The sequence below is a fragment of the Simochromis diagramma genome, unplaced genomic scaffold (genome assembly GCF_900408965.1).
Source record: "Simochromis diagramma unplaced genomic scaffold, fSimDia1.1 OVJJ01000794.1, whole genome shotgun sequence".
In the NCBI taxonomy this organism is placed as follows: domain Eukaryota; kingdom Metazoa; phylum Chordata; class Actinopteri; order Cichliformes; family Cichlidae; genus Simochromis; species Simochromis diagramma.
Window position 1 is genome coordinate 8,278 of NW_024386855.1, and position 26,905 is coordinate 35,182.

Sequence of the window (26,905 nt, forward strand, 5' to 3'; positions counted from 1 at the left end):
TGGCAAATGCCAAACATCCTGCATGAGCCCTCATACCACCCTCATGGAGTCAGTATCTGACCGTTTGAACAGACGTGCATATTTGTGGCCTGCTGGAGGTCATTTTGCACAGCTCTGGCCTTTCTTTCCTACCCCACAGTACCTTTCCTTATCTTTTGTTTCCTACTCTTTTACTTAGTCTTTGATCACGGTTGTCTTTCTAGATAATTAATGTCATTTGTTCTGGGGCGAGTCACTGGCTCGGGTGCATTCTGGGACTGTCAGTTCACCAGTGTGCTGGCATGCTTCTTAACAAACACACCACTACAGCAAACATCTCAGTTGTACTTGTTGATTTCTTCAACAAACACTGAACAAAAAATGTCCTTGTGAGTGTGCTGCCTGGTGCTTTTACATTTTGTGGTAATTTGAGCAGCCCAGAAAGCATCCCATGAATTAAATTATGTTATTGTATCTGAACATGTACACTAGTCATTATATTAGATGGGAAAGAATGATTCAGGGTAAACAACTGCACCAAGGGAATTACATTTTTCCTCTCAATATGTAAAATGTCTGTTGATAAGCAATTTCTAAAACAGACATTATAAAAATCACATTAAACAGATGTGATTAACTTTTTAATTTACCAAACATAACATCAATGATGACACAATCAGTCTTCATCAGAAGTGCTCAAATCACTCTCATCGTCTGGAACGTCCTCCTCCTCCTCTGAGTCCATTTCCAGGAGTGGTTGGTGGCTGAGGATTCTCTTGTACACGTCCTTTACTTTGGGCGTTTCAGCTTTCAGTTCACTTTGTTTTTAAACCAGGCTATGGAGTCCTTTCTGTGCATCCTCCGACATGCCAACAAGGGAGGCTGTAAAAACAACAAAACTATTAAATATAAGTAAAACAAACAAACAAACAAACAAACCTCACCTCATAAACACAAGGAATTAGGATCATGTAATTAAACCCTCCTACCCACCTCGACATACAAACTCTGTGTGGCTTCACATGTTCTGTTGATGTTTACATGATCGAAATAACTTGAACACAAACACAAACAAACAAAGAGGAAGACCGCACCGGAAGGAAACAACTACAAGTCCCAGCATCCTCTGTGTTTAGGGAGCAGCAGTGAAAGTGAAAGCATTGAGCCTCCGTTCAGAGCAGCAGGAGGAGGAAGGTGGAGCTGAGGCAGGTGAGTGTTTACATGAATATGTTTCTTCTTATGACATAAAATAATTCCACGCTGTTCGTGTCTGTGGGTGAAATGTGAGGCCGGTCGGCTCCTCTGAGCGCTGGTTTCCTGTAAGTAGAGAGGAAGTGAGTTTAGCTGAGCCTCCGTTTAGTGTGAGAGAGCAGGAGGAGAGTGAGAGCTGTGCTGAGGCAGGGTGAGTGTTAACACCGCTCTGACATTACTGTGTCTCTGTGGCGGGAACAACAGGCTCCGTCAGTGGAGGCAAAAATAATCAGACTTTGGTTTTTCAAAGGAAACAACTTTATGTCGGAAGTTCCCGCACGCTCATTGGATAACGAGGTGTCAATCTCGAGCTATTAGCCAATGAGCGTGCGGATTCACAGAAAGACCCGCCTTTATCACGGGACTTTAAAAACTACAATGGCGACAGAAACTCCGTGAGTGGGGTTCAGGGTGACGTCATGAAACTGTGACGTTTGAGCCACTTCCTGTTCTCAGTCCCAGCGTCCTGATCACCGAGGTTTCTGTTGCTCTGATATCTGGGCCCTGTTTCAGGAAGCCGGTTTAGAAAACTCAGAGTGAAAAACGACACCCACGGTTGAGTAACCCCGAACTGTCCAACTCGGAATATTCGGTTTCAGAAAGGCTGATAACAAGTAGTTCAGTCAACGCGGAGTCGCGCTAACCCCAAGTTAAGCTCGCGCACGAGGATACATAAAGCCCTGATAAGCGGAGCACAGATTAAGCGAGTCACCATGGAGACGGAGGGAAAGAAGGCGCGGTCAATGTATTTTACAGCGCTTGAGGCCGAAATTCTGATGGCAGCATATGCCGATAACATGCAAATTCCGCGGGAAAAAGTAAAGTTAGCCATAGCTGCAAAAGACAGGGAGCATGCATGGCAAAACATAGCCGACAGAGTCAATGCGTGAGTGTTAATTTAAACATTGATCTAGGGATTTCCACCCATTTAACACGTTATTTTATCATATGTTATTTTATTTTATATTTCATACATTTTATTTTGTGATGTGATGTGAGCGCAGGTGCAACCCAACAGGCCCCAAACGTTCCTGGCAGCAAGTAAAAATGAAATATAAAAATATAGTCCAAACAGGTGAGGTGTAATTGTATTATGAGCCATAGTGCTTGGTCTGTTTGTCCGATGTAAATCAATTGCAGTTAGAGGCTACATTAATTTTCTTTCTGTAAGCACTTATTGAAATTATCTGAGCACATTACAAGTACATATTTGCTTACTCTGTATGCTCAAATGTGACCCGTTATAGCCAACAGAAAAAAAAGCGGAGGCCCGAAAAACAGGTGGGGGTCCTCCACCACCACCACTCACAGAGGCTGAGCAGTTGGCCCTCAGCCAAAACAGTGGGCGCCCTGTGGCTGAAGGCATCTCTGCGGGGACATCCTCTGAGTCAATAACCCCGCAAGACACAAGTGCCTACATAAGGGGTAAATTCAAAATAAGACATGATGTGCATACATCCTGTCTTCACAGTCACCTTTGCAGTGCTACTCATTCATTTGATAAACTCTTTACCATAATGGATTATTTTGTAGTGAAGTCATTTTCCTACTGATTTTGCCTTCCCTCAGTCTTGGTTGTCTGTGAGAGCATAATGACAATGAAGTGTAAGGTGATAGGTATGTTTGTTAATTGCCATTTGGTCCCTTGTAAGTTATAAGTGACCTGTATAAACCTCATATACTATCAGTTGATGGTGGTGGTGTACTGCATCTGGTGCAGCCTCCTGTTGAGCCAGACCAACATGCAGTTGTGAGTACTCTTAATACTCCACAGATTATATGAGTTTACAGTAGAACAGCAATGTTGTTAATTTCTTTACTACAGGAAAATAATGAAGAAACATTGACAGCTGTTACAGAGGAGGAAGCAACAGACACTTTATGAGGTTTACATCTTTTAATACTTTGTGTACAGGAAACACAGGTGACCAATAAAGCCAGTTGAACATAAAATCTGTTTATTCTTCTTTCAACATGTTGAGGTGATGGGTCAAAAGAAATGATTGTGACATATGGTGTCTCTGACTGCACTTCCATCTTGTATGTCCGTGGGAGGGTCAGGATGTTCATGGTTTGGATCACTGCTGATGTTTGGTTCAGAAGGACAGTGTTCTCCTCTAATTGTGGCAATGTTGTGAAGAATCACACATGCCACAATAATGTCACATGCCCTTTCTGGGGTGACCCTGAGTCCTTGCAGGCACTGGAACCGGGCCTTAAGCATTCCGATAGTCATTTCAATTCTGGCTCTTGTCCTGCAATTAGCCAGATTATTTCGCTGCTGTGGGCCCGGTTCAGGGTCAGGGTAAGGGGTAAGCAAATAGGGTAAACATGGATACCCCCTATCACCAAGCAAGTAGCCAGTGAAGTCTCCTAAGACAGAAGGATACACTTCAGTTCAAATGTCCCTGAAGCAATTGGTCTTTATATATTTTAAAGTATTCTCAACTCACCATGTCCAAATTTTGTGCTCAGTGTACATTCACGGAATATTTGTGAGTCATGGACAGAGCCTGGCCACTTGGCTTCCACATTTGTGATAATGTTGGCAGCATCATATATGATCTTCACAGTGCAGAGAACACAAATTAGCATCCATTACTATAATGAAATAATTTGTTAGTTTGAAATGCTACAGGGAACTATGTACCTGTACATTAATGCTGTGGAAAGACTTCCTGTTCACATAGTCTCCTTCATTTACTGAAGGAGCAATGATTGGAATGTGAGTGCCATCTATACACGCCTGGGAACCCTGAAAATAAATGTAAAATTTAAGTAGTAGTTCAAGTATCACCACATCATGAATTGAGTTTTGTTCATCCTGCTACCTGCAATTTCGTGGAATCCCTCTTTGATAAATCTTGTGGGTCTATGACCGGGGAACACCACAGACGAGTGCAGGAGACGTTTCAGTGCAACTGTAACATTCCTGACTGCCCGACAGACGGTAGCCTTGGAAACGTGCTCAGCGTCACCAATATTATACAGAAAGCTCCCGTTTGCAAAAAACCGAAGTGCGATACAAATAATATGTAATGAACTGAGAGCATGTCCGCGATGTCACATGCGTAATATATGGCCTGAGGATGTTAGTCAAATAACTTATAGATTGTGCTGAGAAACGGTAACGTTCACACAGAAAATCATCAGGAAATGATAAAATGTCCAAACGCGATCTGATCACTCTCTCCCGGCGGAGAGCTCTGCGGAGAATTTGGGCTTCACGATCTACCGGCTCTTCACGGAAGGGACACGCCATGTCTGACACTTCCTACTGTCAGGTTTCCGACAAAGGGGCGGGGTCAGTCAGGGTTAGTTGTGGTAAACCTGCTAGGGGGCAGGTTAGCTTCACGGCGTGTGTCGTCATAGTGACTCACTCAGGCTGCAGCTGAACTCGCTTTGTGAAACCGAAAAACCAGCGTTTTCGTTAACTCAGGGTATACTTACTCAGTTTTTCCACTAAACCGGCTTCCTGAAACAGGGCCCTGATCACCGAGGTTTCTGTTGCTCTGATATCTGATATTGATTATATTGGTAAACAGGCTGTAGCATAAACATCAGGGCCCTGTTTCAGGAAGCCGGTTTAGAAAACTCAGAGTGAAAAACGATACTCAGGGTTGAGTAACCCCGAACTGTCCAACTCGGAATATTCGGTTTCAGAAAGGCTGATAACAATTAGTTCAGTCAACGTGGAGTTGCTTTAACCCCAAGTTGAGCGCGCGCACGAGGATACATAAAGCCCTGATTAGTGGAGCACAGATTAAGCGAGTCACCATGGAGACGGAGGGAAAGAAGGCGCGGTCAATGTATTTTACAGCGCTTGAGGCCGAAATTCTGATTGCAGCATATGCCGATAACATGCAAATTCCGCGGAAAAAAGTGAGTGTTAATTTAAACATTGATCTAGGGATTTCCACCCATTTAACACGTTATTTCATTATATTTTATTTTTTACTTTATACATTTGATTTTGTGATGTGATGTGAGCGCAGGTGCAACCCAACAGGCCCCAAACATTCCTGGCAGCAAGTAAAAATGAAATATAAAAATATAGTCCAAACAGGTAAGGTGTAATTGTATTAAGAGCCATAGTGCTTGGTCTGTTTGTCCGATGTAAATCAATTGCAGTTAGAGGCTACATTAATTTCCTTTCTGTAAGCACTTATTGAAATTATCTGAGCACATTACAAGTACATATTTGCTTACTCTGTATGCTCAAATGTGACCCGTTATAGCCAACAGAAAAAAAGCGGAGGCCCGAAAAACAGGTGGGGGTCCTCCACCACCACCACTCACAGAGGCTGAGCAGTTGGCTTCCACATTTGTGATAATGTTGGCAGCATCACATATGATCTTCACAGTGCAGAGAACACAAATTAGCATCCATTACTATAATGAAATAATTTGTTAGTTTGAAATGCTACAGGGAGCTATGTACCTGCACATTAATGCTGTGGAAAGACTTCCTGTTCACATAGTCTCCTTCATTTACTGAAGGAGCAATGATTGGAATGTGAGTGCCATCTATACAGCCAATCACGCCTGGGAACCGTGAGAATAAATGTAAAATTTAAGTAGTAGTTCAAATATCACCACATCATGAATTAAGTTTTGTTCATCCTGCTACCTGCAATTTTGTGGAATCCCTCTTTGATGAATCTTGTGGGTCTATGACCGGGGAACACCACAAACGAGTACAGGAGACGTTTCAGTGCAACTGTAACATTCCTGACTGCCCGACAGACGGTAGCCTTGGAAACGTGCTCAGCATCACCAATATTATACAGAAAGCTCCCGTTTGCAAAAAACCGAAGTGCAATACAAATAATATGTACAGAACTGAGAGGATGTCCGCGATGTGTCACATGAGCAATATTAGGCCTGAGGATGTTATTCAAATAAATTATAGATTGTGCTGAAAAACGGTAACGTTCACACAGGAAATCATCAGGAAATGATAAAATGTCCGAATGCGCTCTAATCACTCTCTCCCAGCGGAGAGCTTTGCGGAGAATTTGGGCTTCAACATCTACTGGCTCTTCAAGGGAGGGGCACGCCATGTCTGACACTTCCTACAGTCAGGTTTCCGACAAAGAGGCGGAGAAGGTCAGGGTTAGTTGAAGTAAACCTGCTAGGGGGCAGGTTAGCTTCACGGAGTGTGTCGTCATAGTAACTCACTCAGAATTAATCTGAACTCGCTTTGTGAAACCGAAAACCCAGAGTTTTCGTTAACTCAGGGTATACTTACTCAGTTTTTCCACTAAACCGGCTTCCTGAAACAGGGCCCTGATATCTGATATTGATTATATTGGTAAACAGGCTGTAGCATAAACATCAGGTCTGTTCTGAAAACTGGCTTTATTTTTTCAAAGTAAGGGAATATCTGTGGTCTGATACCGCGGGCTCATGGGCTAAGGACTTGGATTGACAAGTCAAGCGCAGATGATTGTGTTGTTTCTTATAAAGGCTTGTGTGTGTGTGCCTTCCTGTGTGTGTCCTTGTATCAGTGGAACTGAATCAGTGTGTTAGAGAAAGTGCTCCTCTGCTGTGCCGTCATCGTGTGGATGCTTCTTTTAAAGTTGGAACTCATGTCTTTATGATCTGCTTCATTTCATCGAACCTTTATTTCTAACCATGAAGTCCCTTTGAGGTTACAGCCTCCTGGTTAGGTTTAGGCTGTTATTGTGCTTCAGGCTGAAATATGAGGAGTAAGGAGTGGGGCTGGTTAGCCCTCATGACCCTCACCATAACACATACGTCACAGGACAGTGTTTACCACAGAAACTCCATGAAATGATCAATGAGAACTTTAGAAACCCGTCAGTGTGATGCTTCCAGTACAACAGCACCTCTGAGTGTGTGTGTTTACCTCTCAGACTAACTCCACCCTGACATCAAGAAGATGGAGGAAAAGGATGGAGCAGGATCTGCAGCATCCAGCTGTATGTCTGTGAGGAGTGACCGGTCCAAAGGAAATCCTCCAGTGTTCAGTAATGAACCTGCAGCAACAATGTAAGAGAGCTGCTGACTCATTTATTCAGTGTAAATAATGATTTTTGATGCAATGGGAGAAGAAAAATGACAAAAACAGTTTTAAAAATAAGGATTAAAATATTACAAACTATGTTTTTGAGTTTCCTGATGTAGCACAAAAATATATGAACATAACTGTATATAGGACAGATATTTTACGGTTCTTTTAGGCAGCACCAAAAAACAAAAAGACTATTTTAAGCTGTCTGAGGTAGTGAGTCAACATGTCACACTGGGTCAAAGGTCAGGGAGTAAAAGTGTCTTTTAACCCTTTAAAGCCGGTCGGAGCGGGCACGCTCCGTTTTGCGTAAGCATTTTTAAATCCTGGTAGCACTGCAACCACGTAAGCTAGTGCAATTTTTTTTGCACATGAAACCGGAGGAGTTGTACTTACACCTTATGCCATCAGCTTGTCCTAGGTCACAGTTTCCTTCCACATATAGCTTTGCAAAAATTGCATAAAAGCACTTGCAGCAACAAAAACATAATATTCCAGAAACACGCTTTGCTAATCCGATCAGCTGTTTGTAAAACTTCAGCGCAAACTATCGCATGTCTGCCATGACCTGCCCGAAACCGGAAGTGACGTCATTTTGCGGAAATGTAGTTTTTACAATCAGGGCCTTATGAGCCTATACTGGTGTTTTTAAAAGTTATTTTTGACTTTATGACTTTCTGTGTCGTTTCTGGGATGCTTAGGACTCATATTGCACTGCTGGAAATAGTTTATTTTGATGCATATGCTGGTTTTTTTTGCAAATTTACATTATAATATTTATTTTTGTTTTTCCTGCAGTATATAAAAATTGGTGTATTTCAAAAATAAAAGTATGAAGACACGTAAAATAAATTTCCTGTGGTGGGAAACTATTTTGTGCAACTTTTTTGTATTTACAGTTTTGAGGGATACGCCTCTTAAATTTCTCTAACTAGAAATATATGTTAAATAAGCAAAAGGGATTTTCAATTTTTTTGTAGTTTATTGCACTTTTTTGCAATTTATGTAATTATTATGCACTTAATGCGTACATATTATTAAAATTTGGGCTATAATGGTTGTATTGATGTATATCAACTTGAAATGCTCCCAAAAATGGCACCACAGCATGTAAAAATATAATATAAGCTCTGGTGAACTTGGTTCTATGGTAGGTCTTAAAGTTTTAAAGGCGGTTTAAAAGCAGCGAGTGTTCTATCGTAAATTTATGCCTAAACTGGCCCCGCTCGTGATAAATATGTATAAGCATTCACTGGAAGTTGGATCCCTCCCACCCTCTCTACTGCAGGCATCTATATCCTTGATCTTAAAAAAGGATAAGGATCCATTACAATGTGGCTCATACCGTCCCATCTCTTTGTTAAATGTGGACTATAAAATCCTTGTTAAACTTTTAGCGATGCGTGTGGAAGCAGTCTTGCCATCTGTAATTAACCTGGATCAAACAGGCTTTATTAAAGGGAGATATGCCATCTCTAACCTTAGACGTTTGTTTAATGTTCTTTACAATCCCTCAGACTCCAACAGCCCTGAGTTTGGGATCAGTTTAGATGCTGAGAAGGCTTTTGACAGGGTCGAGTGGGGATACCTTTTTTATGTTTTGGATAAATTCGGCTTTGGTAAAATAATCATCTCCTGGTTGAAACTTCTTTATACTTCCCCGCTTGCCGCTGTCAAAACAAATGGCACATGTTCTGACTTTTTTCCTCTGTTTAGGGGGACTAGTCAGGGCTGTCCCATGTCGCCGTTGCTCTTTGCAATTGCAATTGAGCCCCTGGCCATATCGCTGAGATCAAACCCAGGTATCACCGGGGTTAGTAGAAATGGTATAGAACAAAGGGTCTCCTTATACGCAGATGATTTGCTTCTTTATATCTCAGAACCAGCATCCTCATTTCCTTTGGTGCTCTCAATACTTGAACAGTTTAGCCTTATTTCTGGCTATAAGCTGAATCTCGCCAAGAGTGAACTGTTCCCTCTGAATGCTGCTGCACAGAAATATCAGTGTACAGCACTGCCTTTTTGTATCGGACAACTTTACATACAGTATTTAGGGGTTAAAATTACAAGTCAATTCCATGCTCTTTTCAAGCTTAATTTCGACCAACTTGTGGAGAAAGTTAGGCAGGATTTGGACAGATGGTCTCTACTAGGGCTGGGCGATATATCGAGTTTTTAAAAAATATCTATATATTTTCATACGAGATATAAGATGTGACAATATCCTTTATATCGATATAGTCTATGTTACGTTATAATTATACTTGTGGAGCCACAAGTTTGCCTGTCTTTCGTCCACTTTTGTCTCTACGCAACGTTACTCGGCCTCGCCTCTCCTTCACTGAACACAACTCCCCCTCCTCCCCCAAAGCTTCACCTGCAGGCAGCGACAAGATGGACACGGCAAATCTCCGTTAGCGAGTTGTGGGGCTGGACAGCGTCAACGTGTTAGCAAGCTAACCGTGATAACGAGCTAACCACGCTAACGACATGCAGCCCACAGGGGCTGCACGGCCTAAAATCCTTTCATTTTCTCAAAAGTTGACAGCGCGCCTTATGTATGAATTCTGGTTGTGCTTACTGACCGCGAACCGATTTTATGTGGTACATGGGGCTCAGCAATCTGTCAAAAAATGTTTTAGTACGACTTTGGTAAGCTACGGAGCTGCAGCGCTTGATGGATTGCTGGAGCATTACAGCTACCGTACTCTAGAGCCTCGCGGAGTGATACGTACTGTGCTTCAACGTAATGTTACCGTATTGTGTGTGTATAAGGGCCATAAATGGCACCTGTTAAGAGACATGGTTACGAAGCGGATTTCAAATTCAAGGCTGTCAGTCAGGCAGTAGAAGTTGGGAACAGAGCAGCTGTGAAATCTGTCTTTGTTATTATGCTCAGCGTCTGTTAGTTTACATTTTGACTGCACAATTATGAGCTTTTTGTTATGCACAAAAAGAACATTGTTTTCTTTTATTTATGGAGCATGATTATTTAATAAATGCTGATAATTTATTTTTGAGTAATTTCTTCATGTAAATCTATGCTGTATGTAAATAAAAATGCCTGTGTGACATCTGGGACACAGTGTGACTAAGAACTCTCTTTTTGTTCTTAACTTATGGCTTTAAAAAAACATCGAGATATATATCTTATATCGACACCCAGCTAAAAAGTATCGAGATATGAATTTTGGGTCATATCGCCCAGCCCTAGTCTCTACTCCATCTGTCTTTAGCTGGGCACATAAATACAATTAAAATGAATATTCTCCCAAGATTTTCTTTTCTTTTTTAGTGTGTCCCTGTATTTATCCCAATTTCCTTTTTTGTTAAATTAGACAAGATTCTCTCTGGGTTCATTTGGAACAAAAAAAACCCTAGAATACGCAAGACATATCTTCAAAGACCGTAAAAGATGGGGGGGATGGCTTTACCAAACCTTATGTTCTATTAATATTCGTATTCTCAGGTACTGGCTACAGGGGGAAGGCATGAGTAATGCCCCGGCGTGGCTGAGTTTGGAGATTTCTTCTTGTGCGTTATCCTCTTTACCAGCCCTGATTTATGCCCAAAAGCAGCCTCCGAGTGCAGGTTTTTATAAAAACTCTATTGTCAAAGTTACCTTGAAAATATGGTATCAATTTCGTCGTTATTTTAAGTTGACCTTTTTTTCCCTTCAGTCACCCATTTTGAAAAATCTCTCTTTTCAGCCTTCGTTAGTTGATGGTGCTTTTTATTTGTGGGCCTCCTTGTGTATCAGGTCTTTTTCTGATCTGTATATTCAGAATACATTTGCCTCCTTTGAACAGCTCTCATTGAAATTTGGCCTTCCAAAAAGTCACTTTTTTCGCTACTTACAAATCCGGAGTTTTGTTAAGGAGAAATCCTCTCAGTTCCCATCTAGACCTCCTTGTCATGACTTTGATAACCTTCTATCGCCTTCCCCTTCATCACAGGGCCTGATCTGTTGTCTGTATGGGAGAATATGTTCCTCTGGCAACTCCTCAACCTCGGCTATTAAAATGGCATGGGAGCAGGATTTGGGGTGTGTGATTCAGGATGACTTTTGAGATAAAATTCTTTACCGGGTCCATGGCTCCTCATTATGTGCTAAACACGGGTTGATTCAATGTAAGACTTTGCACCGCGTACACTGGACTAAAGCCAGACTAGCTCAAATATACCCCAACCTTAGCCCTGATTGCGACCGTTGTCATCAAACACCTGCCTCTCTAATACATATGTTTTGGTCATGTCCATCCCTCAGACAATACTGGATTAATATTTTTCTGACTTTATCAAAGATCATCCAGGTAACCCTCCAACCTGTGCCCTTAACTGCTTTGTTTGGGGTTCTTCTTGATACAGTTGTCTTGCCGACGCCCCAAGCGGATCTGGTAGCATTTCTCACCTTATTGGCAAGACGCAGAATATTGTTATGTTGGAAGTCCCCTTCTCCCCCATCCTGGGAAATCTGGATCAGAGATGCTTTGCATTTTAGCAAACTCGAAAACATTAAATTCACCCTGCGTGGGACTATGGCCAAATTTTTTAAAATCTGGCAACCCTTTTTTGACCATGTTCAGACTTTGCGGTCTCGCAACGCTCCCAATTAGCCAGCTCAGACTTTATTCTATTTTATTTTATTTTATGTTTCAGTATATGGACTCTATTGTGCCTGCGCCTTATGATGGCATTTACTTACCTACTTTATACATATTTCTTTTCTCTTACAGATTTGACTTATCTCTACAACTAAGCTGACCACTCATTATGTTTGTGGGTTCTTTTTTTGGTTTTTTCTTTTTGGTTTTTTCTTGGTTTGTTTGTTTTGTTTTTTCTGTGTCTGTGTGGGGGTGTGGGCTCTGAAACTCCACATCTCTCTTGTACACTCAGGATCTGTTATTTTGTACTCCATTGTTTACTATTCGTATTATTAGATTGGACCCTATCTTTTTTCTTTTTGTATACCCACTGGTACTCCTATAATTATGAGGTGGGAGTGTATGTTTCATATTGTTTTATGTTCTTCGAAAAGAAAACGGCATATTGTTCAATTTGTCTTTTGCAAAAATGGATGCAGAAACTTTAATAAAAATATCTGAGGAAGAATAAAAGCAGTGAGTGAAGGAGCCTGTCGAGGTAAATCGTTCCATAACTGATCAAATTCAGTTGGTGGACCTCTGTGTGAAATCAAGCATCTGGTTCACAGAGAGGATGACCCTCACATGGGCTGTACAACATTATATAGGGAGACAAAAACAGAGATTATCGTAGCCATCGCTCTCTCGCATGGACGTGGCAGTCTTGCTGTCTGCTGCAAATCCTCCCCGTACCTCCGTGACCTCGTCTGGTATCTGCTCCCTCCTCTGTAAGAGACAGTAAAGGAAAACACGTCTCTGCCTAGTCTTGAAAATCTAATCTTATCATCCATTGTTCTTCTGGGGCCTCTTCTTCTTGTGGCCTCAGCTAACTGCTAACTAGTGATGTGCGGATCGATCCCGAAATATCAATTCCTCCGATACCAATCATTTATGTTCTAGAATCGATTCTCACATTAAAATATCAATATTTTAGTAACTTAGGGTAAATTTGTAGTTTATCATTAATACGAACACAGTGGAAAGAAACTATATCATTCCGATTGTCTACATTCAAAGGAACTACTTCCTCTTCCGCCTTTCATAGTCATGTGCGAAATACGTCTGTATAAATGTCTCGCAGCCGCTGGCGTGTGCACTCTCAACAATGGCTGAGCGTAATTGGAGTCATGGGCAAACGTATTTTACCTCTACATGGTTTGCGATGCATGTGGCAAAAAAGTGAGGTTTTGTGGCCATATTTGCAAACCTTGAGACCCACCTGAGGACCCGGCCTTTGGGGTCTAAAGAAAGCCGAGTAGTACCTCGCTGCACTGGACAGGAATGGAGGAATGCCCAGACCTCTACATCGGAGAGATCAAATAGCCACTTCACAAACGCATGGCACAACATAGAAGAGCCACCTCCACAGGACAAGACTCAGCAGTCCATCTGCATCTAAAGGACAAAGGACACTCTTTTGAGGATGCCAATGTTCACATTTTGGACAGAGAGGACAGATGTTTTGAAAGAGGAGTGAAAGAAGCCATCTATGTCCACTGTGAGCGACCATCTTTGAACAGAGGCGGGGGTTTACGACACCAACTCTCTGCCATCTATAATCCAGTTTTGAGTTCCCTCCCCAGATGCCTTAACGCCCACTCACATCCTGGGCCATCTGACCTCAGGAATTCGCATGATAAGGTGGGGCCAGGTTTCACAATGAGCTCACCCGAAACCCTGGCTGATTAGGACCCCCACCCGCTTTCACACCTTGGCTCATGTGATTAGGTAGAGGATCATCAGGGGGTCCTTTGTCCCTCCTTGGGGGGATACTCCCACTGGGTTTAAATCTGGAACTCCCCACCAAATGACCCTTAGAACTGAAGAAGCGTCTCCGATGAGAGGTGAAACGTCTTCAAGCAACTCAAAGAAGTCCAGACGCTTTTCTTTCCAAGTTCCTTAGTCTACGATGACCTGGATGACTGAGAACCTTCACAGACATGCTGGTGACCTCAACAACTGCAACTGATTCTCAGCCAATTCTGCCATTGATCTCAAGATACAGTAGTCTGAACAAGAGTGTGACCCATACCCCACCAACAAAATGAGAAGACTGTGCAAAAGGCGCACCTCCAGGATTGGAACAGCAGTCCCTTGCACCAGGTGTAGAAAGTGTGCTTACAAAAACCAGTCTAATGTGGTTAGTACATCTTGCTGCTGATGAGGATGCAGACAGAAGCACACACACTGGAATATAAATTTTGATGATTTTATTAGTCATTTTGGGGGTTATTTGGTCATTAAATTGCCTTTCTGGCCACTAACACACCATGTGTGATTTTCTTTTTGGCCATTCATCCCGCCCCCAAAGGAAAAAAAAAAAGTAAAAATAAATCATTGTTACAGTTACTGTTACTAACCTGCAATGATGATAAAAAAAATATTAGGTCTCACCATTCATATGCTAAAAAATGTGAACTTTATTACTATTTTCCCCCAAAAGCGAAGTAATAATACATAATCTGACTGGCCAAATGAGCTTGCAAAGAAAAGCGTCTGGACTTCTTTAAGTTGCTTGAAGATGTTTCGCCTCTCATCCGAGAAGCTTCTTCAGCTCTAAGGTCAAATGGTGGGACAGACTTAACAATGTGGTGTATGCAGTGGCGGTCCAAGCCAGTTTGGCGCCCTGGGCTAAAACTCCCTCCGGCGCGCGCCCCCCCCCCCCCCCCCCCCCCACACACACACACACACAAAACATATTAAGGATTGTACATTAATATAAAACTGTTGTACACACACACACACACACAGATAGAGAGAGAGAGTATGCATAGTATGCAAACGGCTACCAAACAGCCATCATAATTCGTCATACAATGAGAACAGGACGAATCAACAATTGACAAGGACTAATTAATATTAAATTCTGTAACATAATGTATTGTTTGGAGTTAAGTCTGTTACTGTTTCCATTTTTAACATTTCGTCTTGGAGCAACTGTAACTCACATAATTTTCATAGGGATTAATAAAGTATTCTGATTCTGATTGTTTCAGGATACCTGCCATTATCCAATGACACATCTGCTTACCTGCATCTTTTGCTCATTTCTCCTCCTCTTCTTTTCTCTTTTTTCTAAACTGAGCACCTGATGGCTTTGAACTTTTCTTGTCCATCTTCCACTGGTTTTAATTTTGCACTCCAGTATGAACACAAATCCCCCAACCCAAGGATCACCACAACATGATCTAACACACCTACACCTTAGTTCACAAATTCACTTTGTCTAGGGTGCATTTCTGAGATTTCACACAACCCAGGATTCAAATCATGAATACATAATGTGTTGGATTTACAACATTATGGATGAAATATGCTCTCTTTGGAAGCAGCCAACCCCTCCTCTCCTTTCAACGGCTTGCGTGTGAGACTTTAAATCATCAAACTTTAAATTTTAAATTGTTATTGATCCCTTTACCCCTGGTCCTAAAGTGTATATTTATTTTCTTACTCTTCTTATATATATATTGTTTGTTTACTTGCACTGCTGTAACTGGAACCTTGTCGTCTCGTCTCTCTATATACTGGACTGTAGCGGAGATGACAATAAAGTTTACTTTGACTTCAGCAGCGAGCAGGCACACCGAGGACTCTCGCGCTCACTTTTCGTGTATAGAATTTCAAAAAAACATCGGTGCAAATTATAAGTCTGTATTATAATGTCTGGTGTTTTCGTGTTTGGTGGTTTGTTTTTATTTTGTTTTACTTTGCGAGTTGGTTATTAGATGCTGCTCCAGCCGGTCAGAATATCCCCCGCCGCCCCGTCCTCTCCTCCCTGTGCCACAAGCAGCAGGCACACCTCGCAAACGAAGGGCGTCCTTACTCCCAGCAAATGGGCAATAGAAAACCGATTGGTGCCTGTACCATTCCCAATATGCGCTGGTTGACGTCGGGGGAGCATGAGTACGAGCATTTTTTTTTTTTTGCCGATGCCCGTGATGCCGCCCCCCACCACAATGCCGCCCCGGGCAACCGCCCGTGTTGCCCATATCTAAAACCGCTACAGGGTGTATGCTGTACAGTGCAGCGAGGAATGCCCAGACCTCTACATTGGAGAGACCAAACAGCCACTTCACAAGCAGCACAACATAGAAGAGCCACCTCCACAGGACAAGACTCAGCAGTCCATCTGCATCTAAAGGTCAAAGGTCACTCTTTTGAGGATGCCAATGTTCACATTTTGGACAGAGAGGACAGATGGTTTGAAAGAGGAGTGAAAGAAGCCATCTATGTCCACTGTGAACGACCAATTTGAATGGAGGCGGTGGTTTACGACACCAACTGTCTGCCATCTATAATCCAGTTTTGAGGTCCCTCCCCAGACGCCTTAACGCCCACTTACATCCTGAGGTCATCCATCTGACCTCAGGAAATCACATGATAGGGTGGGGCCAGGTTTCACAATGAGCTCACCTGAAACCCTGGCTGATTAGGACTTACACCCAGTTTCACACCTTGGCTCAGGCGATTAGAGGATCATTAGGGGGTCCTTTTGTCGCTCTGTGGGGGGACACTCCCACTAGGTTTAAATCTGGGAGTCCCCACCATTTGACCCTTAGAACTGAAGAAGTTTCTCGGATGAGAGGTGAAACATCTTCAAGCAACTTAAAGAAGTCCAGACGCTTTTCTTTGCATGCTCCTTTGACTACGATGACCTGGATGACTGAGAACCTTCACAGACACATTGTAAGAGCCAAAGTCAATGTTTATGTTTTTCCTTTTTGTTTTGGTGGCACAGGTGTATAGCTTTACCTGCGTCTCAGGTGATGGTATGTGGGTGTGGTCACGGTCTATTTACCTGATGTCGGTGTTCGCAGCAGGTGTGTTGGGTGAGTGGTTTGTGGGCAAACTTTTCTGTTGACCGTCATTTTTTGGCACACCAGTTAATCCATGCGCTAGTTGTAAATTGATTGAAAGCGCAAATGTTCGTTTTTGTTTTGTTCTTAAAATAAATGCGCAAAGTACAAGTTCGACTCATTATGGATTATTGGAGGCGCGTCACAGGGACACAACCAACTCAGCCGGCCGCGGCTTTATTTACGGATGAAAGTCGCAACACACATAATCTGACTGGTATTCAAAGGGTATAATATCTGAATTTGAATTATATTTTGGTTTTCAGGACCAGGAGTGGTGCTAATTTAAAAAATCAAGTCAATGAAAGTAGAAAAATGTTTTAATATATATATAAATTTTATAGTATTTTGTAAAAGTAAACAGGGGGTGGCCATTTTTGGCCACGAAAAAGCTGAGAGGGATTTTTTTTTTTTTCTGTCACTGTACAAAAAAACAAAGATGCATAAAACTCATTGATACTTTTAATCTTTGCTATGCATCTAACCTCCATCATGGTTAGAAAATAAATCAATTTGCATGTATTATTTAGAAAGAAAATGGGGACTTTATGCTTTTATCCCTATGTAAATCATTAAAATTATGTGATTTAACTGGTATTTAAAGGGTTAAAATTATGGATTTGATTGAAATTTTGGTCTTGATGAACAGCACTGATGCTAATCTAAAAAAACCAATTAAAAAAGTTGAAATTTTTCTTAATATATATGAATTTTATAGCAGTTTGTAAATGTAAACAAGGGGTGGCCATTTTTGGCCACGAACAAGCTAAGAGGGAGTTTTTTTGTTTTTCTGTCACTGCACAAAAAACAAAGATGTATAAAAGTCATTGATACTGTTAATTATTGCTATACATCTAACCTCCATCATTGTTAGAAAATAAATCAGATCACATGTTTATTTGGAAAGAAATTGGGGTTTTGTGATTTTTTTTTTTTTCATTTATGAGTTCCTAGGATCATGTGATCTAACTGGTATTTAAAGGGTTAAAATTCTGAATTTGAATGCAATTTTGATTTTCATGAACATTGATTAAAAAGCAGAGCTCAGAGTGGTAGAATGGTCAAACATGGATCCACGGGTGGTTCAACTGCATTTGATGACGTGACTAAAGCAAATCTTTCAAATAATCCCACCATCAACGGGATGTTGTCTCCTTTACTACGGTTACTTTACTTGGTCACCGTGTGAATTTCTTTGAAATGAACCAAATTCTTTTATTTGTTGGTTGTTGCATATTTAACCTCTACAGTCAGGAAAGGAGGAGATGAGGCCTCAACAATGTTGGGTTGTAGCTGTGGTTCAGGTTAGAGTGAGTGTCCATGGAATAAATGTAAGTCAGTGAACTGGAAACATGACTGTGTTCAAACTTTGTTTTCCTTTTTATAATGAGTCTAATCAAAGGTGGACAGAAGTATCTCCACTTTGACTTTTCTGTGTCACCATCAGAGCTTCTGCACAGTGTGGAGAAAGATCCAGATGCAGAGCTGGACTGCAGACAGCCAGTCAGAGCAGCTGTGTACAAAGTAAGACTGAACATCTGTCTGCTGATGGACTCATTTCTGAAAACTGGACTTCTTGTGTTGTTCAGACATTGAAGAGTTTTCTTTCTCTTTACTCTCATTGTTTTTCTTTCTTTCAGCAGATGTTGGTCTGCAGGAGGTTTTAGATGAACATAAGATCAGTCTGAGGAGGAGATGTGAACGTGTGACTGAAGGAAGTGATGAAACAGGAAGTAGAACCCTCCTCAACAGGATCTACACTGAACTCTACATCACAGAGGGACAGAGTGAAGAGGTTCATACCCAACATGAGGTGAGGCAGCTGGAGACAGCTTCCAAGATGGACGCCCTCCATGACGCTCCAATCAGGTGCCAGGACATCTTTAAAGCCTTACCTGACCAACAGAGACCCATCAGAGTGGTTCTGACCAACGGCGTGGCTGGTGTTGGAAAAACCTTCTCAGTGCAGAAGTTCACTCTGGACTGGGCAGAGGGCTTGGAGAACCAACATGTCAGTGTGGTGGTTCTGCTTTCATTCAGGGAGCTGAACCTGATCAGAGATGAGCAGTACAGTCTTCTGGAGCTGCTCCATGTTTTCCATCCAACATTACAGAAGGTCACAGCAGAGAAGCTGGCTGTCTCTCAGTTTTTGTTCATCTTTGACGGCCTGGATGAAAGCAGACTTTCATTGGATTTCACCAACAGGAAGCTGCTGTCTGATATCACACAGAAGTCATCAGTCAGCCAGCTGCTGACAAACCTCATCCAGGGGAATCTGCTTCCCTCGGCTCTCGTCTGGATAACTTCCCGACCCGCAGCAGCCAATCAGATCCCTCCTACATGTGTTGACAGGCTAACAGAAGTACGAGGCTTCACTGACGCCCAGAAGGAGGAGTACTTCAGGAGGAGATTCAGTGATGAAGAGCTGTCCAGCAGAATCATCTCCCACATGAAGACATCCAGTAGCCTCCACATCATGTGTAGTATCCCAGTCTTCTGCTGGATCACTGCTACAGTTCTGGAGCACATGTTGACTACAGAGCAGAGAGGACAGCTGCCCAAGACCCTGACTGACATGTACTCACACTTCCTGCTGGTTCAGACAAAGAGGAAGAAGAACAAGTACCACGAGGGACATGAGACGAGTCCACAGGAGCTGACGGAGGCTGACAGTGAAGTTCTTCTGAAGCTGGGGAGGCTGGCGTTTGAACATCTGGAGAAAGGAAACATCATGTTCTACCAAGAAGACCTGGAGCAGTGTGGTCTGGATGTGACAGAGGCCTCGGTGTACTCAGGAGTTTGTACAGAGATCTTCAAAAGAGAGTGTGTGATCTTCCAGAAACCAGTCTACTGCTTTGTTCATCTGAGCATTCAGGAGTTTCTGGCTGCAGTCTACATGTTCCACTGTCACACCAACAGGAAGACAAAGGTGCTGAAGAACTTTTTGGGAAAAAAATACAACGAGTCCTCTCTGGATGATTTCCTTAAACGAGCCATGGAGAAATCCCTCCAGAGTAAAAATGGCCACCTGGACCTGTTTGTTCGCTTCCTTCATGGCCTCTGTCTGGAGTCCAACCAGAGACTCTTAGTAGGTCTGCTGGGTCAGACAGAGATCAGTCCAGGAACCATCCAGAGAGTCATCAACAACCTGAAGAAGATGAACAGTGATGAAATCTCTCCTGACAGAAGCATCAACATCTTCCACTGTCTGATGGAGATGAACGACCTCTCATTATTTCAGGAGATCCAAGAGTTCCTGAAGTCAGAGAACAGATCAGAGAAGAAACTCTCTGAGATCCAGTGCTCAGCTCTGGCCTTCATGCTGCAGATGTCAGAGGAGGTTCTGGATGAGTTGGACCTGCAGAAGTACAACACATCAGTGCAGGGACGACAGAGACTGATTCCAGCTGTGAGGAACTGCAGAAAGGCTGGGTGAGTCCAGATGTGATCATTAACATCATTGATCAGTGTAGGTTAGTAGTTTAATTTTGAAAATAAAATCAGATTGTAACCACAAAGTGTTTGTGTCCGTACGCTGCAACCTTCCACACCATTCCTTTATTGTACAGACTCAGCAGCAGCTCCATGGATCCCAAATCCAAGAGTGGAGAACAGATTTGAAGTGTGTCACATCCATGCAGTCACAGCTGTTTCCACCATGTTTCCACTGATATTAATCCTGTTCAATGACACGTTTCATATCGTGTCATCACCCACAATAATTATTGTGGGTGATTTTAACATCCATGTAGATGCTAAAAATGACAGCCTCAACATGGCATTTAGTCTGTTATTAGACTCAATTGGTTTCTCTCAAAATGTAAAAGAACCCACCCACCACTTTAATCACACTCTAGATCTTGTTTTAACATATGGCATAGAAACTGAACATTTAACAGTGTTTCCTGAAAACCCTCTCCTGTCTGATCATTTCCTGATAACATTTACATTTACAATAATTGATTACAAAGGAGTGGAGAATAGACTTTATCAAAGTAGATGTCTTTCTGAAAGCGCTGTAACTAAGTTTAAGAATATAATCCACCCACTGTTATCATCTTCAATGCATCTTCAATGCAGGTCGCCACTGTCTTGCTGTCCTTACACGTTTTCACTCCTTGGGCATCCTCTCATGAAAACAATCTGGTTTTAACACAAAAAAATCCACTACCCACTCTCCTAGACATCTGCATACATCCACAGGTATGCAGTCGAAAGTTTTAAATGTTTGTACTACAAAAGTAATAAAATATTTAGCCCACATGTGAAGAAAATCCTTCATTCTTGGGTATTTTTTTTTTACAAAAAGATGCTTCATTCCTTGTGAAGAATTTTATCCATTGAGTGCTCACAATCTAGCATTTCAGGACAGATAAGAAGAGCTATTCACGTGAGGTTTATAAGTTTATGTAAGTATCCGCTAGAGGAATATTGTCCATCTTAATTATTTGTTGTAAAACATCAGATTTCGTGCAACAAAACAAGTGAACATAAACACCATATTTATTTAGGTGTGAATGCTGAGCTGTACTTGTACAATCATTATTTGGGGAACAGATGAGTACTATATTTAATGATTTAAATGAATAAATAAACCAGTTGACATTGACGCAGGGCAATGACAGCCTTGTACTTTGATCAGCTGTCTGGTTTATGTACCTGAAGCAAGAATTACAATAATTTGGGATGCAGAAAGCAATTTCTGCCCGTGGCTGTATTAGCTAATAAGCATCACGGCATGTGAGATTGCTGGTACAAGCTGACCTTTGGTTTAACTTTGTGGCTTCCCTGTAATAGCACTCTATTTAATAATTACTACATTTTGGTTTCCTTTTCTGTCCATTGCTTAGCTTTTTTTGGGAGAGCACTCACAGTGGTGAGACTGACAAGAAAAAATGGAAAAAGTAAGCTGGTATGGCATCACAACACAGATCTCTAGATGTGTCTGAACTGAGTATGTTGCAGTTCTGGGATATTTGCATCACTTGTAGATGTCCTAAAAGTTAAAAAAAAAAAAAAAGAAAAGGCACAGACCTGGCACATAAAGAAATATTACCTAATCACATCACCTTTAATCAGACATGTTCAGCATGTTCAGACCTGGGGCCCGTTCTTCGTACCTCGCTAAGTAGGTTAGCTGGATTTGATTGTTGACGATTTCGCGTGATCTTGGATCGTTCGGTTCCCCGAAGCTCATCCGGGACTTGCTGTCATAGCAACAGAGCCGTAAGCGTAAACCTGCTCGGGAGCAGGTTTACTTTATGTAAACAGGATTAGATCGCGGCCACGCAGGTATGTCCGCTTCATTTATACGAAAGCAACAGCGATATTCCACCACTGTTTCACCATAAATAAATAACATCAATGTAACTAAAGACAATGCAGCACCTGATCCATTTATTGATTTCACACAGATACATACAGGTCATTTCCTAAAAAAGGGAAATGTACTATTAACATTCTATTACATGTATGTGATTATTACAGATGTAAGTCATATTTCAGAGTAGCAATTGCAAATTACTTTGTGTAATCAAGATGAGACACCACGGCTATAAAAGCGAAGGTGGATTTGGGAAGCCTGTCGCAGCCATGTCCTGTCCGTATACGCGAGCCACCCATTGCGGAAGGTGCGAGATTGATAAGGAGAGTCCTCAGAATCCAGCCTATATTGCGGGACAGACAGGATCCTTTAGCTCAGCGCGACAGTGTGCTCATAGAGAGATATCGATTTTCCCGTGAGGGTATTATTTACTTAACCAACTTGTTGACGAGGGGGTGCAGGACCACCACCTGTCTTTTTTTTGCTCTGCCCTTTTCTTGGTTGCTGTTATAAACAAACAGATTATTCCAGGGTCTCTTTCCAAGAGACGAAAAGCAATATAAGTGATAAATATTACCATTCTGTAGAATATTCTTATATTTCACTTTTACCTGTTCCCATGTTCTAGTGGGTCCTGTTGTGGCTCTAATGTGAAAGGGGTTATAATATAACATATTATAATATAATGTAATATAATATTGGATAATATAGTGTAATATAATAAATCTACCCTACCGCCTACTGGTGTTGGCCAGAGGGGCCGATGGCGCGATATGGCAGCCTGGCTTCTGTCAGTCTGCCCCAGGGCAGCTGTGGCTACAACTGTAGCTGCCTCCACCAGTGTGTGAATGTGAGAGTGAATGAATAGTGGCATTGTAAAGCGCTTTGAGTGCCTTGAAAAGCGCTATATCAATCCACTCCATTATTATTGTTATTGTTAAATTACTTACGAGTTTAATTTGTCAGCAACTTTGTCAGCGCGCTCCGTCGACATTTTCGCCGACCAATCAAAGAGTTGCCGATCAATGTTTCTACTATCGATGCGTAGCCCCTTTTACGACACCCAGTGATGTCACATTACTGCGTCCAGCTGTACTAATCGTCAACAGCAGGTGTGTTCGGGGAACCGGATTAGCGAGCTCATGGTTAACGCGATGGTTTGGTCTTGGATGTGTCATTTGATCTTGGATGTAGTAAGCCACGTACGAAGAACGGGCCCCAGAGCTGCTATCTGAACGCTACCCCAACAGAGGTCGATTATCTTGTTAATAATTTCACCTCCTCACTACGTACGACTCTGGATACTGTAGCTCCTGTGAAAACTAAGGTCTCTAATCAGAAGTACCTGACTCCGTGGTATAATTCTCAAACACGTACCCTAAAGCAGATGACTCGTAATCTGGAGAGGAAATGGCGTGTTACAAATTTAGAGGATCATCATTTAGCCTGGAGAAATAGTTTGCTGCTTTATAAGAAAGCCCTCTGCAAAGCCAGAACATCTTACTATTCATCACTGATTGAAGAAAATAAGAACAACCCCAGGTTTCTCTTCAGCACTGTAGCCAGGCTGACAAAAAGTCAGAGCTCTTTTGGGCCAACCATCCCTTTAACGTTAACTAGTAATGACTTCATGAACTTCTTCACAAATAAAATTTCAACCATTAGAGAAAAAATTACCAGTAATCATCCCACAGATGTAATATTATCTACAGCTACTCTTAGTACCATTGATGTTAAGTTAGACTCTTTTTCTCCAATTGATCTTTCTGAGTTAACTTCAATAATTACTTCCTCCAAACCATCAACGTGTCTTTTAGACCCCATTCCTACAAAACTGCTCAAAGAAGTCCTGCCATTAATTAATTCTTCGATCTTAAATATGATCAACCTATCTCTAATGATCGGCTATGTACCACAGGCCTTCAAGCTGGCTGTAGTTAAACCTTTACTCAAAAAGCCATCTCTAGACCCAGCAGTCTTAGCTAATTATAGGCCAATCTCCAACCTTCCTTTCATATCAAAAATCCTTGAAAGAGTAGTTGTCAAACAGCTAACAGATCATCTGCAGAGGAATGGTTTATTTGAAGAGTTTCAGTCAGGTTTCAGAGCTCATCACAGCACAGAAACAGCTTTAGTGAAGGTTACAAATGATCTTCTTATGGCCTCTGACAGTGGACTCATCTCTGTGCTTGTCCTGCTACACCTTAGTGCAGCATTCGATACTGTCGACCATAATATCCTATTAGAGCGATTAGAACATGCTGTAGGTATTACAGGTACTGCACTGCAGTGGGCTTGTATCATATCTATCTAATAGACTCCAATTTGTGCATGTAAATGGAGAGTCCTCTTCACACACTGAGGTTAATTATGGAGTTCCACAGGGTTCAGTGCTAGGACTAATTCTGTTTACATTATACATGCTTCCCTTGGGCAGTAGCATTAGAAGACATAGCATACATTTTCACTGCTATGCTGATGACACCCAGGTCTATCTGTCCATGAAGCCAGATAACACACACCAATTAGTTAAACTGCAGGAATGTCTTAAAGACATAAAGACCTGGATGGCCGCTAACTTTCTGCTTCTTAATTCAGATAAAACTGAGGTTATTGTACTCGGCCCTGAAAATCTTAGAAATATGGTATCTAACCAGATTCTTACTCTGGATGGCATTACCTTGGCCTCCAGTAACACTGTGAGGAACCTTGGAGTCATTTTTGACCAGGACATGTCCTTCAAAGCACATATTAAACACATATGTAAGACTGCTTTCTTCCATTTGCACAACATCTCTAAAATTAGAAATACCCTGTCTCAGAGTGACGCTGAAAAACTAGTTCATGCATTTATTACTTCCAGGCTGGACTACTGTAATTCATTATTATCAGGATGTCCAAAAAACTCACTGAAAAGCCTTCAGCTAATCCAAAATGCTGCAGCAAGAGTCCTGACAGGGACTAGAAAGAGAGAGCAGATTTCTCCTGTTTTGGCTTCCCTTCATTGGCTTCCTGTTAAATCCAGAATTGAATTCAAAATCCTGCTCCTCACATACAAGGTCTTAAATAATCAGGCCCCATCTTATCTTAATGACCTTGTAGTACCATATCACCCTATTAGAGCACTTCGCTCTCGCTCTGCAGGCCTACTTGTTGTTCCTAGAGTATTTAAAAATAGAATGGGAGGGAGAGCCTTCAGTTTTCAGGCCCCTCTTCTGTGGAACCAGCTACCAGTTTGGATTCAGGAGACAGACACTATCTCTACTTTTAAGATTAGGCTTAAAACTTTCCTTTTTGCTAAAGCATATAGTTAGGGCTGGACCAGGTGACCCTGAATCCTCCCTTAGTTATGCTGCAATAGACGTAGGCTTCCGGGGGATTCCCATGATGCATTGAGTTTTTCCTTTCCAGTCACCTTTCTCACTCACTATGTATTAACAGACCTCTCTGCATTGAATCATATCTGTTATTAACCTCTGTCTCTCTTCCACAGCATGTCTTTTATCCTGTCTTCCTTCTCTCACCCCAACCGGTCGCAGCAGATGGCCGCCCCTCCCTGAGCCTGGTTCTGCCGGAGGTTTCTTCCTGTTAAAAGGGAGTTTTTCCTTCCCACTGTCGCCAAAGTGCTTGCTCATAGGGGGTCATATGATTGTTGGGTTTTTCTCTGTATCTATGAAGCGCCTTGAGGCAACTTTTGTTGTGATTTGGCGCTATATAAATAAAATTGAATTGAATTGAATTGAAATTGAATATCAGTGAATATGTTCTTTAGGACGTCCACTGACATGTTTAAGTGTCCTGCTGGAAATCACTCAAATCATCCATGAAATCCATGAAAAATCCTTTTAGTGTTTCTAACTTCACCCTCTGTCCTCTCTCTCTCTCCATCCTCCTCACTGCTTCTTTCACTGATAATCACACAAACATCGTATTCAGCTACAAAATAACACAATAATATCATCTGATGATCATTATTATAAGAGCAGGATCCATATTTGATATCAGAGTAACACACTGCTTGGTTATGTGCAGTCATCATCAGTGACTGTGGGTCAAACAGAAGCTCTCTGATTGGTTGCTGACCTTGGTCACCTGTCCACTCTCACCTGTTTGTGTTTGCTCTCTCTTTGCTGTCTCCATCCTCTCTCTCCTTTCTCTCCCTCTCTGTCTTTGTACCGTCACTCAGGTCCAATGGAAACAGTGACATTTACAAACCAATCAAAGACAAACTGATCCATGTCAGGTTATAACAATATTCAAAGTGAATACAGGCTGCTGCTGGACACAGACAGGTAACATCATTGTGACTTGCTGTCACCTGGATCTGGACTCATAAACACTGAAGCCCTGAACAGGAATACAAATCATTTTCTGCCAACTAGCGACACACCAGCAGATAATGGCTCAGAAAGCTCAAATGAGCCAATCATTTCTGTGTTTAGTTCCCCTGAAATCAGATCTGATATCAGCAGCTCTGAGTTCATTCATCATTATTGTCCAGTGATGAGATTTCTGCTCCGTTTGGTAACAGTCAGCAGGTTTTTCCTGCGTGTGGACGTGAACAGTCGTACCTGACAGCAGGTAGCAAACAGAGATCATCTTTCCAGCTGGAACTCTTCACTGAGCTGAACTCATTCAAAATGTTCTGGAGTCAAAACAGGAAACAGTCCAAATGTGTGTCTTCACTCTGACTCTGGATCAGATCTCAGTGACAGACTGTGGACATTGTGGAAGCCTAAATGTGACACCATCTTCCTCCTTCATCTGCAGATTAAAGCCAAACAAAGATTCTCATTAAAAGTCTGCAGGTCTGAGAGAG

At 41.9% G+C, this 26,905-nt stretch overlaps 1 long non-coding RNA gene across 2 annotated transcripts; it reads left to right on the forward strand.

Moving 5' to 3' along the window:
- Positions 1–986: 986 nt before the first annotated feature.
- On the forward strand, positions 987–18,254 carry LOC120732083. 2 transcript variants are annotated; one of them, XR_005695518.1, is made up of 3 exons: positions 987–1,188; positions 7,110–7,245; positions 18,211–18,254. It is a non-coding gene; the product is annotated as an uncharacterized LOC120732083 (long non-coding RNA). The 2 variants fall into 2 exon arrangements; XR_005695517.1 differs by lacking the exon at positions 18,211–18,254 and having other exon boundaries at positions 7,110–7,327.
- The last annotated feature ends 8,651 nt before the right edge of the window (positions 18,255–26,905 follow it).